The sequence below is a fragment of the Crinia signifera genome, chromosome 11, assembly GCF_055691185.1.
Source record: "Crinia signifera chromosome 11, ASM5569118v1, whole genome shotgun sequence".
In the NCBI taxonomy this organism is placed as follows: Eukaryota; Metazoa; Chordata; class Amphibia; order Anura; family Myobatrachidae; genus Crinia; species Crinia signifera.
Window position 1 is genome coordinate 63834813 of NC_139227.1, and position 13670 is coordinate 63848482.

The following is a 13670-nucleotide window of genomic DNA, read 5'->3' on the forward strand; positions in this document are numbered from 1 at the left end:
AAGATTTGTTCAATTCTTCAATAAAACATTCTTTGGATTTCTTCACCTTGATTGTATATTATGTTTGCAACAAGCTTTAAAAACTTCACATATCTTGCAGGATTTGATTTTGAATGGGTATACCCTAATGGAGAATGAGTTCATTACCTCAACCACGTGGCCAAAGTTACCTGAACAATGTCGACATAATAAACTACTGTTATAAAATAAAATAAATTATTCCTTGAAGTGGAGGTAACGTGTTACAATATTTCCTTAAAGGCTGTAACATTAAATGCAATTTTGGAAAATACAGCACCTACTGTAGTTGAGGTTTATGTAAAATGAAGTTATAATGATTTATAAGCTAGTCTTTCCATGTGATTGAAAAGCAACACGTAGTTGGCAGGATTTGAACCTACGCGGGGAGACCCCAATGGATTTCAAGTCCATCGCCTTAAGCACTCGGCCACAACTACCTTACTTGTGGCATAGATCAAAAATTTGAGCTCAATAATAAATAATCATATTTCTAGTTGAAATAAATTACCAATGCAATTTTACACAGTTTTTTTTGCTATATTAGCAGATACACTTTGGCAAATATAATAGCTGATATAGATTAATGTAAAATGTAGGCGTCAAGGACATTTAATCTTGTGCATTATGAAACAGTCCATCACCTCATGCACTTGGCCACAGCTACCTGAACAGTACAGACATAATAACTTGGTGTTAAAAATGTATAGTTTTTTTTTAATTTGCTGAAGTGGAGGTAACATGTTACAACATTTCATTAAAAGTTGTAACTTTAAAATCCATTTTGGAAAATTTAGCACCTAGTGGAGTTATATGGAAAAGTAAGTTTTAATGATTTAGAAGTTTAAATTTACATTTGATTGAAAAGTTTCACGTAGTTGGCAGGATTTGAACCTGCGCGGGGAACCCCCAATGAATTTCGAGTCCAACTACCTGACTAGCAGTTTACCAGAAACATTGAGCACAGAAATATTGTTTCAGATTTCTAGTTGGCAGAAAAAAACAATAGACTTTTTCTCATTTTGTTGCTATATTAATACTTAAACTTTGCAAAAAATAATAGCTAGTATAGACTCATGTAAGTGTCAAGGACATTTACTCTTAAGCGTAGTGAAACATAAATCAGAGTCTTAGAGCAACATTTTAAAGGCACTGTTTATGTAAAATGCATTGCATGTTTCCTTGATATTTCATCAAATAGTAATTATTTAAGATGGATACAATTTTTCATTGGTGTCATTCTTTTTTTTATTTGGATTTTTTACAAATGACACTCTCCAATCCCATTATCAGTTCATTAGCATACATATTTCTGCAGATTTAAGTCCAGTTGGAAAGTATCTGCATGCATGTGTTGCCATAGAAAAATATTTACATATAGTCTTATGCATGTTCTTATAAATACAGGAAGGGCTTCATATTCTAAAAGTACCTGGTTTAGAAAGAAATCCATTGTGAAAAATTATGTTGATTATCTAAGATTTGTTCAATTCTTCAATAAAACATTCTTTGGATTTCTTCACCTTGATCGTATATTATGTTTGCAACAAGCTTTAAAAGCTTCACATATCTGGCAGGATTTGATTTTGAATGGGTATACCCTAATGGAGAATGAGTTCATTACCTCAACCACGTGGCCAAAGTTACCTGAACAATGTCGACATAATAAACTACTGTTATAAAATTAAAAAAAAATATTTCTTGAAGTGGAGGTAACGTGTTACAATATTTCCTTAAAAGCTGTAACATTAAATGCAATTTTGGAAACACAGCACCTACTGTAGTTGAGTTTTATGTAAAATGAAGTTATAATGACTTATAAGCTCGTCTTTCCATGTGATTGAAAAGCAATACGTAGTTGGCAGGATTTGAACCTACGCAGGGAGACCCCAATGGATTTCAAGTCCATCGCCTTAACCACTCGGCCACAACTACCTTACTGGTGGTAAAGTTCAAAAAATTGAGTTCAATAATAAATATTTATATTTCTAGTTGAAATAAATTACCAATGCAATTTTACACAGTTCTTTTTGCTATATTAGCAGATACACTTTGGCAAATATAATAGCTGATATAGATTAATGTAAAATGTAGGCATCAAGGACATTTAATCTTGTGCATTAAGAAACAGTCCATCACCTCATGCACTTGGCCACAGCTACCTGAACAGTACAGACATAATAACTTGGTGTTAAAAATGTATAGTTTTTTCTATTTAATTTGCTGAAGTGGAGGTAACATGTTACAACATTTCATTAAAAGTTGTAACTTTAAAATCCATTTTGGAAAATTTAGCACCTAGTGGAGTTATATGGAAAAGTAAGTTTTAATGATTTAGAAGTTTAAATTTACATTTGATTGAAAAGTTACACGTAGTTGACAAGATTTGAACCTGCGCGGGGAACCCCCAATGGATTTCGAGTCCATAGCCTTAACCACTCGGCCACAACTACCTGACTAGTAGTTTACCGAAAACATTGAGCGCAGATATATTGTTTCAGATTTCTAGTTGACAGAAAAAAACAATAGACTTTTTCTCATTTTGTTGTTGCATGTGTTGCCGTAGAAAAATATTTACATATAGTCTTATGCATGTTCTTATAAATACAGGAAAGTATTCTTATTCTAAAAGTACCTGGTTTAGAAAGAAATCCATTGTGAAAAATGATGTTGATTATCTAAGATTTGTTCAATTCTTCAATAAAACATTCTTTGGATTTCTTCACCTTGATTGTATATTATGTTTGCAACAAGCTTTAAAAGCTTCACATATCTGGCAGGATTTGATTTTGAATGGGTATACCCTAATGGAGAATGAGTTCATTACCTCAACCACGTGGCCAAAGTTACCTGAACAATGTTGACATAATAAACTACTGTTATAAAAAAAAAAAAAAAATTCCTTGAAGTGGAGGTAACATGTTACAATATTTCCTTAAAGGCTGTAACATTAAATGCAATTTTGGAATATGGAAAAGTAAGTTTTAATGATTTAGAAGTTTATCTTTACATTTGATTGAATAGTTTCACGTAAGTGACACGATTTGAACCTTCGCGCGGAACCCCCAATGGATTTCGAGTCCATCGCCTTAATCACTCGGCCACAACTACCTGACTAGCAGTTTACCGAAAACATTGAGCGCAGAAATATTGTTTCAGATTTCTAGTTGGCAGAAATAACAAATAGACTTTTTCTCATTTTGTTGCTATATTAATACTTAAACTTTGCAAAAAATAATAGCTAGTATAGACTCATGTAAGTGTCAAGGACATTTACTCTTAAGCTTAGTGAAACATAAATCAGAGTCTTAGAGCAACATTTTAAATGCACTGTTTATGTAAAATGCATTGCATGTTTCCTTGATATTTCATCAAATAGTAATTATTTAAGATGGATACAATTTTTCATTGGTGTGATTCTTTTTTTTATTTGGATTTTTTACAAATGACACTCTCCAATCCCATTATCAGTTCATTAGCATACATATTTCTGCAGATTTAAGTCCAGTTGGAAAGTATCTGCATGCATGTGTTGCCATAGAAAAATATTTACATATAGTCTTATGCATGTTCTTATAAATACAGGAAATTATTCTTATTCTAAAAGTACCTGGTTTAGAAAGAAATCCGTTGTGAAAAATGATGTTGATTATCTAAGATTTGTTCAATTCTTCAATAAAACATTCTTTGGATTTCTTCACCTTGATCGTATATTATGTTTGCAACAAGCTTTAAAAGCTTCACATATCTGGCAGGATTTGATTTTGAATGGGTATACCCTAATGGAGAATGAGGTCATTACCTCAACCACGTGGCCAAAGTTACCTGAACAATGTGGACATAATAAACTACTGTTATAAAATAAAAAAATTTATTCCTTGAAGTGGAGGTAACATGTTACAATATTTCCTTAAAGGCTGTAACATTAAATGCAATTTTGGAAAATACAGCACCCACGGTAGTTGAGTTTTATGTAAAATGAAGTTATAATGATTTATAAGCTAGTCTTTCCATGTGATTGAAAAGCAACACGCAGTTGGCAGGATTTGAACCTACGTGGGGAGACCCCAATGGATTTCAAGTCCATCGCCTTAACAACTCGGCCACAACTACCTTACTTGTGGCAAAGTTCAAAAATTTGAGCTCAATAATAAATATTTATATTTCTAGTTGAAATAAATTACCAATGCAATTTTACACAGTTTTTTTTTTACTATATTAGCAGATACACTTTGGCAAATATAATTGCTGATATAGATTAATGTAAAATGTTGGCGTCAAGGACATTTAATCTTGTGCATTATGAAACAGTACATCACCTCAGGCACTTGGCCACAGCTACCTGAACAGTACAGACATAATAACTTGGTGTTAAAAATTAAAAAAATTTTTTAATTTACTGAAGTGGAGGTAACATGTTACAACATTTCATTAAAAGTTGTAACTTTAAAATCCATTTTGCAAAATTTAGCACCTAGTGGAGTTATATGGAAACGTAAGTTTTAATTATTTAGAAGTTTATCTTTACATTTGATTGAATAGTTTCACATAGTTGGCAGGATTTGAACCTGCGCGGTGAACCCCCAATGGATTTCGAGTCCATCGCCTTAACCACTCGGCCACAACTACCTGACTAGCAGTTTACTGAAAACATTGAGCGCAGATATATTGTTTCAGATTTCTAGTTGACAGAAAAAACCAATAGACTTTTTCTCATTTTGTTGCTATATTAATACTTAAACTTTGCAAAAAATAATAGCTAGTATAGACTCATGTAAGTGTCAAGGACATTTACTCTTAAGCTTAGTGAAACATAAATCAGAGTCTTAGAGCAACATTTTAAATGCACTGTTTATGTAAAATGCATTGCATGTTTCCTTGATATTTCATCAAATAGTAATTATTTAAGATGGATACAATTTTTCATTGGTGTCATTCTTTTTTTTATTTGGATTTTTTACAAATGACACTCTCCAATCCCATTATCAGTTCATTAGCATACATATTTCTGCAGATTTAAGTCCAGTTAGAAAGTATCTGCATGCATGTGTTGCCATAGAAAAATATTTACATATAGTCTTATGCATGTTCTTATAAATACAGGAAAGTATTCATATTCTAAAAGTACCTGGTTTAGAAAGAAATCCATTGTGAAAAATGATGTTGATTATCTAAGATTTGTTCAATTCTTCAATAAAACATTCTTTGGATTTCTTCACCTTGATTGTATATTATGTTTGCAACAAGCTTTAAAAACTTCACATATCTGGCAGGATTTGATTTTGAATGGGTATACCCTAATGGAGAATGAGTTCATTACCTCAACCACGTGGCCAAAGTTACCTGAACAATGTCGACATAATAAACTACTGTTATAAAATAAAATAAATTATTCCTTGAAGTGGAGGTAACGTGTTACACTATTTCCTTAAAGGCTGTAACATTAAATGCAATTTTAGAAAATACAGCACCTACTGTAGTTGAGGTTTATGTAAAATGAAGTTATAATGATTTATAAGCTAGTCTTTCCATGTGATTGAAAAGCAACACGTAGTTGGCAGGAGTTGGCAGGACCCCAATGGATTTCAAGTCCATCGCCTTAACCACTCGGCCACAACTACCTTACTTGTGGCATAGTTCAAAAATTTGAGCTCAATAATAAATAATCATATTTCTAGTTGAAATAAATTACCAATGCAATTTTACACAGTTTTTTTTGCTATATTAGCAGATACACTTTGGCAAATATAATAGCTGATATAGATTAATGTAAAATGTAGGCGTCAAGGACATTTAATCTTGTGCATTATGAAACAGTCCATCACCTCATGCACTTGGCCACAGCTACATGAACAGTACAGACATAATAACTTGGTGTTAAAAATTTATAGTTTTTTTTTAATTTGCTGAAGTGGAGGTAACATGTTACAACATTTCATTAAAAGTTGTAACTTTAAAATCCATTTTGGAAAATTTAGCACCTAGTGGAGTTATATGGAAAAGTAAGTTTTAATGATTTAGAAGTTTAAATTTACATTTGATTGAAAAGTTACACGTAGTTGGCAGGATTTGAACCTGCGCGGGGAACCTCCAATGGATTTCGAGTCCATCGCCTTAACCACTCGACCACAACTACCTGACTAGCAGTTTACCGAAAACATTGAGAGCAGATATATTGTTTCAGATTTCTAGTTGGCAGAAAAAAAACAATAGACTTTTTCTCATTTTGTTGCTATATTAATACTTAAACTTTGCAAAAAATAATAGCTAGTATAGACTCATGTAAGTGTCAAGGACATTTACTCTTAAGCTTAGTGAAACATAAATCAGAGTCTTAGAGCAACATTTTAAATGCACTGTTTATGTAAAATGCATTGCATGTTTCCTTGATATTTCATCAAATAGTAATTATTTAAGATGGATACAATTTTTCATTGGTGTCATTCTTTTTTTTATTTGGATTTTTTACAAATGACACTCTCCAATCCCATTATCAGTTCATTAGCATACATATTTCTGCAGATTTAAGTCCAGTTGGAAAGTATCTGCATGCATGTGTTGCCATAGAAAATATTTACATATAGTCTTATGCATGTTCTTATAAATACAGGAAAGTATTCATATTCTAAAAGTACCTGGTTTAGAAAGAAATCCATTGTGAAAAATGATGTTGATTATCTAAGATTTGTTCAATTCTTCAATAAAACATTCTTTGGATTTCTTCACCTTGATTGTATATTATGTTTGCAACAAGCTTTAAAAACTTCACATATCTGGCAGGATTTGATTTTGAATGGGTATACCCTAATGGAGAATGAGTTCATTACCTCAACCACGTGGCCAAAGTTACCTGAACAATGTCGACATAATAAACTACTGTTATAAAATAAAATAAATTATTCCTTGAAGTGGAGGTAACGTGTTACAATATTTCCTTAAAGGCTGTAACATTAAATGCAATTTTGGAAAAAACAGCACCTACTGTAGTTGAGGTTTATGTAAAATGAAGTTATAATGATTTATAAGCTAGTCTTTCCATGTGATTGAAAAGCAACACGCAGTTGGCAGGATTTGAACCTACGTGGGGAGACCCCAATGGATTTCAAGTCCATCGCCTTAACAACTCGGCCACAACTACCTTACTTGTGGCAAAGTTCAAAAATTTGAGCTCAATAATAAATATTTATATTTCTAGTTGAAATAAATTACCAATGCAATTTTACACAGTTTTTTTTTTTACTATATTAGCAGATACACTTTGGCAAATATAATTGCTGATATAGATTAATGTAAAATGTTGGCGTCAAGGACATTTAATCTTGTGCATTATGAAACAGTACATCACCTCAGGCACTTGGCCACAGCTACCTGAACAGTACAGACATAATAACTTGGTGTTAAAAATTAAAAAATTTTTTTAATTTACTGAAGTGGAGGTAACATGTTACAACATTTCATTAAAAGTTGTAACTTTAAAATCCATTTTGCAAAATTTAGCACCTAGTGGAGTTATATGGAAACGTAAGTTTTAATGATTTAGAAGTTTAAATTTACATTTGATTGAAAAGTTACACGTAGTTGGCAGGATTTGAACCTGCGCGGGGAACCGCCAATGGATTTCGAGTCCATCGCCTTAACCACTCGGCCACAACTACCTGACTAGCAGTTTACCGAAAACATTGAGAGCAGATATATTGTTTCAGATTTCTAGTTGGCAGAAAAAAACAATAGACTTTTTCTCATTTTGTTGCTATATTAATACTTAAACTTTGCAAAAAATAATAGCTAGTATAGACTCATGTAAGTGTCAAGGACATTTACTCTTAAGCTTAGTGAAACATAAATCAGAGTCTTAGAGCAACATTTTAAATGCACTGTTTATGTAAAATGCATTGCATGTTTCCTTGATATTTCATCAAATAGTAATTATTTAAGATGGATACAATTTTTCATTGGTGTCATTCTTTTTTTTATTTGGATTTTTTACAAATGACACTCTCCAATCCCATTATCAGTTCATTAGCATACATATTTCTGCAGATTTAAGTCCAGTTGGAAAGTATCTGCATGCATGTGTTGCCATAGAAAATATTTACATATAGTCTTATGCATGTTCTTATAAATACAGGAAAGTATTCATATTCTAAAAGTACCTGGTTTAGAAAGAAATCCATTGTGAAAAATGATGTTGATTATCTAAGATTTGTTCAATTCTTCAATAAAACATTCTTTGGATTTCTTCACCTTGATTGTATATTATGTTTGCAACAAGCTTTAAAAACTTCACATATCTGGCAGGATTTGATTTTGAATGGGTATACCCTAATGGAGAATGAGTTCATTACCTCAACCACGTGGCCAAAGTTACCTGAACAATGTCGACATAATAAACTACTGTTATAAAATAAAATAAATTATTCCTTGAAGTGGAGGTAACGTGTTACACTATTTCCTTAAAGGCTGTAACATTAAATGCAATTTTAGAAAATACAGCACCTACTGTAGTTGAGGTTTATGTAAAATGAAGTTATAATGATTTATAAGCTAGTCTTTCCATGTGATTGAAAAGCAACACGTAGTTGGCAGGAGTTGGCAGGACCCCAATGGATTTCAAGTCCATCGCCTTAACCACTCGGCCACAACTACCTTACTTGTGGCATAGTTCAAAAATTTGAGCTCAATAATAAATAATCATATTTCTAGTTGAAATAAATTACCAATGCAATTTTACACAGTTTTTTTTGCTATATTAGCAGATACACTTTGGCAAATATAATAGCTGATATAGATTAATGTAAAATGTAGGCGTCAAGGACATTTAATCTTGTGCATTATGAAACAGTCCATCACCTCATGCACTTGGCCACAGCTACATGAACAGTACAGACATAATAACTTGGTGTTAAAAATTTATAGTTTTTTTTTAATTTGCTGAAGTGGAGGTAACATGTTACAACATTTCATTAAAAGTTGTAACTTTAAAATCCATTTTGGAAAATTTAGCACCTAGTGGAGTTATATGGAAAAGTAAGTTTTAATGATTTAGAAGTTTAAATTTACATTTGATTGAAAAGTTACACGTAGTTGGCAGGATTTGAACCTGCGCGGGGAACCTCCAATGGATTTCGAGTCCATCGCCTTAACCACTCGACCACAACTACCTGACTAGCAGTTTACCGAAAACATTGAGAGCAGATATATTGTTTCAGATTTCTAGTTGGCAGAAAAAAAACAATAGACTTTTTCTCATTTTGTTGCTATATTAATACTTAAACTTTGCAAAAAATAATAGCTAGTATAGACTCATGTAAGTGTCAAGGACATTTACTCTTAAGCTTAGTGAAACATAAATCAGAGTCTTAGAGCAACATTTTAAATGCACTGTTTATGTAAAATGCATTGCATGTTTCCTTGATATTTCATCAAATAGTAATTATTGGTACTTATGTAGTAACTGGGCTGCCGATTTTGAAATCGTGTCCATCGCATCGCACCCGACCATATCGCATGCGATGCGATGCGATGCGATGGACCCGATTTTTCCATAGGATTCAATGTTAAAATGGACTGAGTCCATTTTAACATGGAATTCAATGGGAAAAAGGGGTCCTTTTCATACCCCTACTATCCAAGTGGGCATGGAGTTGGATATAAACCTGTGGCGAGCGTAGCGAGCCACCGAGCCCGAAGCGTGGCGAGCGTAGCGAGCCCCGCGAGGGGACGCAGAATACCGTCCCCTCGCGGGGCTCGCTTCGCTCGCCACGCTTCGGGCTCGGTGGCTCGCTACGCTCGCCACAGGTTTATATCCAACTCCATGCCCACTTGGATAGTAGGGGTATGAAAAGGACCCCTTTTTCCCATTGAATTCCATGTTAAAATGGACTCAGTCCATTTTAACATTGAATCCTATGGAAAAATCGGGTCATCGCATCGCATCGCATCGCATCGTATGCGATGCGATGCGATATCGCATCGCATCGCATCTGATTGTATGCCTTAACTTAAGGCATACAATCAAAAAATCGGCAGCCCAGATACTACATAAGTACCTAATTATTTAAGATGGATACAATTTTTCATTGGTGTCATTCTTTTTTTTATTTGGATTTTTTACAAATGACACTCTCCAATCCCATTATCAGTTCATTAGCATACATATTTCTGAAGATTTAAGTCCAGTTGGAAAGTATCTGCATGCATGTGTTGCCATAGAAAATATTTACATATAGTCTTATGCATGTTCTTATAAATACAGGAAAGTATTCATATTCTAAAAGTACCTGGTTTAGAAAGAAATCCATTGTGAAAAATGATGTTGATTTTCTAAGATTTGTTCAATTCTTCAATAAAACATTCTTTGGATTTCTTCACCTTGATTGTATATTATGTTTGCAACAAGCTTTAAAAACTTCACATATCTGGCAGGATTTGATTTTGAATGGGTATACCCTAATGGAGAATGAGTTCATTACCTCAACCACGTGGCCAAAGTTACCTGAACAATGTCGACATAATAAACTACTGTTATAAAATAAAATAAATTATTCCTTGAAGTGGAGGTAACGTGTTACAATATTTCCTTAAAGGCTGTAACATTAAATGCAATTTTGGAAAATACAGCACCTACTGTAGTTGAGGTTTATGTAAAATGAAGTTATAATGATTTATAAGCTAGTCTTTCCATGTGATTGAAAAGCAACACGTAGTTGGCAGGATTTGAACCTACGCGGGGAGACCCCAATGGATTTCAAGTCCATCGCCTTAACCACTCGGCCACAACTACCTTACTTGTGGCATAGATCAAAAATTTGAGCTCAATAATAAATAATCATATTTCTAGTTGAAATAAATTACCAATGCAATTTTACACAGTTTTTTTTGCTATATTAGCAGATACACTTTGGCAAATATAATAGCTGATATAGATTAATGTAAAATGTAGGCGTCAAGGACATTTAATCTTGTGCATTATGAAACAGTCCATCACCTCATGCACTTGGCCACAGCTACCTGAACAGTACAGACATAATAACTTGGTGTTAAAAATTTATAGTTTTTTTTTTAATTTGCTGAAGTGGAGGTAACATGTTACAACATTTCATTAAAAGTTGTAACTTTAAAATCCATTTTGGAAAATTTAGCACCTAGTGGAGTTATATGGAAAAGTAAGTTTTAATGATTTAGAAGTTTAAATTTACATTTGATTGAAAAGTTACACATAGTTGGCAGGATTTGAACCTGCGCGGGGAACCCCCAATGGATTTCGAGTCCATCGCCTTAACCACTCGGCCACAACTACCTGACTAGCAGTTTACTGAAAACATTGAGAGCAGATATATTGTTTCAGATTTCTAGTTGGCAGAAAAAAACAATAGACTTTTTCTCATTTTGTTGCTATATTAATACTTAAACTTTGCAAAAAATAATAGCTAGTATAGACTCATGTAAGTGTCAAGGACATTTACTCTTAAGCTTAGTGAAACATAAATCAGAGTCTTAGAGCAACATTTTAAATGCACTGTTTATGTAAAATGCATTGCATGTTTCCTTGATATTTCATCAAATAGTTATTATTTAAGATGGATACAATTTTTGATTGGTGTCATTCTTTTTTTTATTTGGATTTTTTACAAATGACACTCTCCAATCCCATTATCAGTTCATTAGCATACATATTTCTGCAGATTTAAGTCCAGTTGGAAAGTATCTGCATGCATGTGTTGCCATAGAAAATATTTACATATAGTCTTATGCATGTTCTTATAAATACAGGAAAGTATTCATATTCTAAAAGTACCTGGTTTAGAAAGAAATCCATTGTGAAAAATGATGTTGATTATCTAAGATTTGTTCAATTCTTCAATAAAACATTCTTTGGATTTCTTCACCTTGATTGTATATTATGTTTGCAACAAGCTTTAAAAACTTCACATATCTGGCAGGATTTGATTTTGAATGGGTATACCCTAATGGAGAATGAGTTCATTACCTCAACCACGTGGCCAAAGTTACCTGAACAATGTCGACATAATAAACTACTGTTATAAAATAAAATAAATTATTCCTTGAAGTGGAGGTAACGTGTTACAATATTTCCTTAAAGGCTGTAACATTAAATGCAATTTTGGAAAATACAGCACCTACTGTAGTTGAGGTTTATGTAAAATGAAGTTATAATGATTTATAAGCTAGTCTTTCCATGTGATTGAAAAGCAACACGTAGTTGGCAGGAGTTGGCAGGACCCCAATGGATTTCAAGTCCATCGCCTTAACCACTCGGCCACAACTACCTTACTTGTGGCATAGTTCAAAAATTTGAGCTCAATAATAAATAATCATATTTCTAGTTGAAATAAATTACCAATGCAATTTTACACAGTTTTTTTTTGCTTTATTAGCAGATACACTTTGGCAAATATAATAGCTGATATAGATTAATGTAAAATGTAGGCGTCAAGGACATTTAATCTTGTGCATTATGAAACAGTCCATCACCTCATGCACTTGGCCACAGCTACCTGAACAGTACAGACATAATAACTTGGTGTTAAAAATTTATAGTTTTTTATTTATTTGCTGAAGTGGAGGTAACATGTTACAACATTTCATTAAAAGTTGTAACTTTAAAATCCATTTTGGAAAATTTAGCACCTAGTGGAGTTATATGGAAAAGTAAGTTTTAATGATTTAGTAGTTTAAATTTACATTTGATTGAAAAGTTACACGTAGTTGGCAGGATTTGAACCTGCGCAAGGAACCCCCAATGGATTTCGAGTCCATCGCCTTAACCACTCGGCCACAACTACCTGACTAGCAGTTTACAGAAAACATTGAGAGCAGATATATTGTTTCAGATTTCTAGTTGGCAGAAAAAAACAATAGACTTTTTCTCATTTTGTTGCTATATTAATACTTAAACTTTGCAAAAAATAATAGCTAGTATAGACTCATGTAAGTGTCAAGGACGTTTACTCTTAAGCTTAGTGAAACATAAATCAGAGTCTTAGAGCAACATTTTAAATGCACTGTTTATGTAAAATGCATTGCATGTTTCCTTGATATTTCATCAAATAGTTATTATTTAAGATGGATACAATTTTTCATTGGTGTCATTCTTTTTTTTATTTGGATTTTTTACAAATGACACTCTCCAATCCCATTATCAGTTCATTAGCATACATATTTCTGCAGATTTAAGTCCAGTTGGAAAGTATCTGCATGCATGTGTTGCCATAGAAAATATTTACATATAGTCTTATGCATGTTCTTATAAATACAGGAAAGTATTCATATTCTAAAAGTACCTGGTTTAGAAAGAAATCCATTGTGAAAAATGATGTTGATTATCTAAGATTTGTTCAATTCTTCAATAAAACATTCTTTGGATTTCTTCACCTTGATTGTATATTATGTTTGCAACAAGCTTTAAAAACTTCACATATCTGGCAGGATTTGATTTTGAATGGGTATACCCTAATGGAGAATGAGTTCATTACCTCAACCACGTGGCCAAAGTTACCTGAACAATGTCGACATAATAAACTACTGTTATAAAATAAAATAAATTATTCCTTGAAGTGGAGGTAACGTGTTACAATATTTCCTTAAAGGCTGTAACATTAAATGCAATTTTGGAAAATACAGCACCTACT

The 13670-nt window shown here is 32.7% G+C and overlaps 12 non-coding genes across 12 annotated transcripts; all 12 read right to left on the reverse strand.

Annotated features, from left to right (window-relative positions):
• Positions 1–376: 376 nt before the first annotated feature.
• On the reverse strand, positions 377–458 carry TRNAS-UGA (transfer RNA serine (anticodon UGA)). Its single transcript has one exon. It is a non-coding gene; the product is annotated as a tRNA-Ser (tRNA).
• Positions 459–1871: 1413 nt separating this feature from the next.
• On the reverse strand, positions 1872–1953 carry TRNAS-UGA (transfer RNA serine (anticodon UGA)). Its single transcript has one exon. It is a non-coding gene; the product is annotated as a tRNA-Ser (tRNA).
• A 436-nt stretch (positions 1954–2389) lies between these two features.
• On the reverse strand, positions 2390–2471 carry TRNAS-CGA (transfer RNA serine (anticodon CGA)). The gene has a single exon. It is a non-coding gene; the product is annotated as a tRNA-Ser (tRNA).
• A 1578-nt stretch (positions 2472–4049) lies between these two features.
• TRNAS-UGA (transfer RNA serine (anticodon UGA)) lies at positions 4050–4131 on the reverse strand. Its single transcript has one exon. It is a non-coding gene; the product is annotated as a tRNA-Ser (tRNA).
• A 434-nt stretch (positions 4132–4565) lies between these two features.
• On the reverse strand, positions 4566–4647 carry TRNAS-CGA (transfer RNA serine (anticodon CGA)). The gene has a single exon. It is a non-coding gene; the product is annotated as a tRNA-Ser (tRNA).
• A 1425-nt stretch (positions 4648–6072) lies between these two features.
• On the reverse strand, positions 6073–6154 carry TRNAS-CGA (transfer RNA serine (anticodon CGA)). Its single transcript has one exon. It is a non-coding gene; the product is annotated as a tRNA-Ser (tRNA).
• A 920-nt stretch (positions 6155–7074) lies between these two features.
• On the reverse strand, positions 7075–7156 carry TRNAS-UGA (transfer RNA serine (anticodon UGA)). The gene has a single exon. It is a non-coding gene; the product is annotated as a tRNA-Ser (tRNA).
• Positions 7157–7591: 435 nt separating this feature from the next.
• On the reverse strand, positions 7592–7673 carry TRNAS-CGA (transfer RNA serine (anticodon CGA)). Its single transcript has one exon. It is a non-coding gene; the product is annotated as a tRNA-Ser (tRNA).
• A 1424-nt stretch (positions 7674–9097) lies between these two features.
• Positions 9098–9179, reverse strand: TRNAS-CGA (transfer RNA serine (anticodon CGA)). The gene has a single exon. It is a non-coding gene; the product is annotated as a tRNA-Ser (tRNA).
• Positions 9180–10719: 1540 nt separating this feature from the next.
• TRNAS-UGA (transfer RNA serine (anticodon UGA)) lies at positions 10720–10801 on the reverse strand. The gene has a single exon. It is a non-coding gene; the product is annotated as a tRNA-Ser (tRNA).
• Positions 10802–11235: 434 nt separating this feature from the next.
• TRNAS-CGA (transfer RNA serine (anticodon CGA)) lies at positions 11236–11317 on the reverse strand. Its single transcript has one exon. It is a non-coding gene; the product is annotated as a tRNA-Ser (tRNA).
• A 1425-nt stretch (positions 11318–12742) lies between these two features.
• Positions 12743–12824, reverse strand: TRNAS-CGA (transfer RNA serine (anticodon CGA)). The gene has a single exon. It is a non-coding gene; the product is annotated as a tRNA-Ser (tRNA).
• Between the last annotated feature and the right edge of the window lie 846 nt (positions 12825–13670).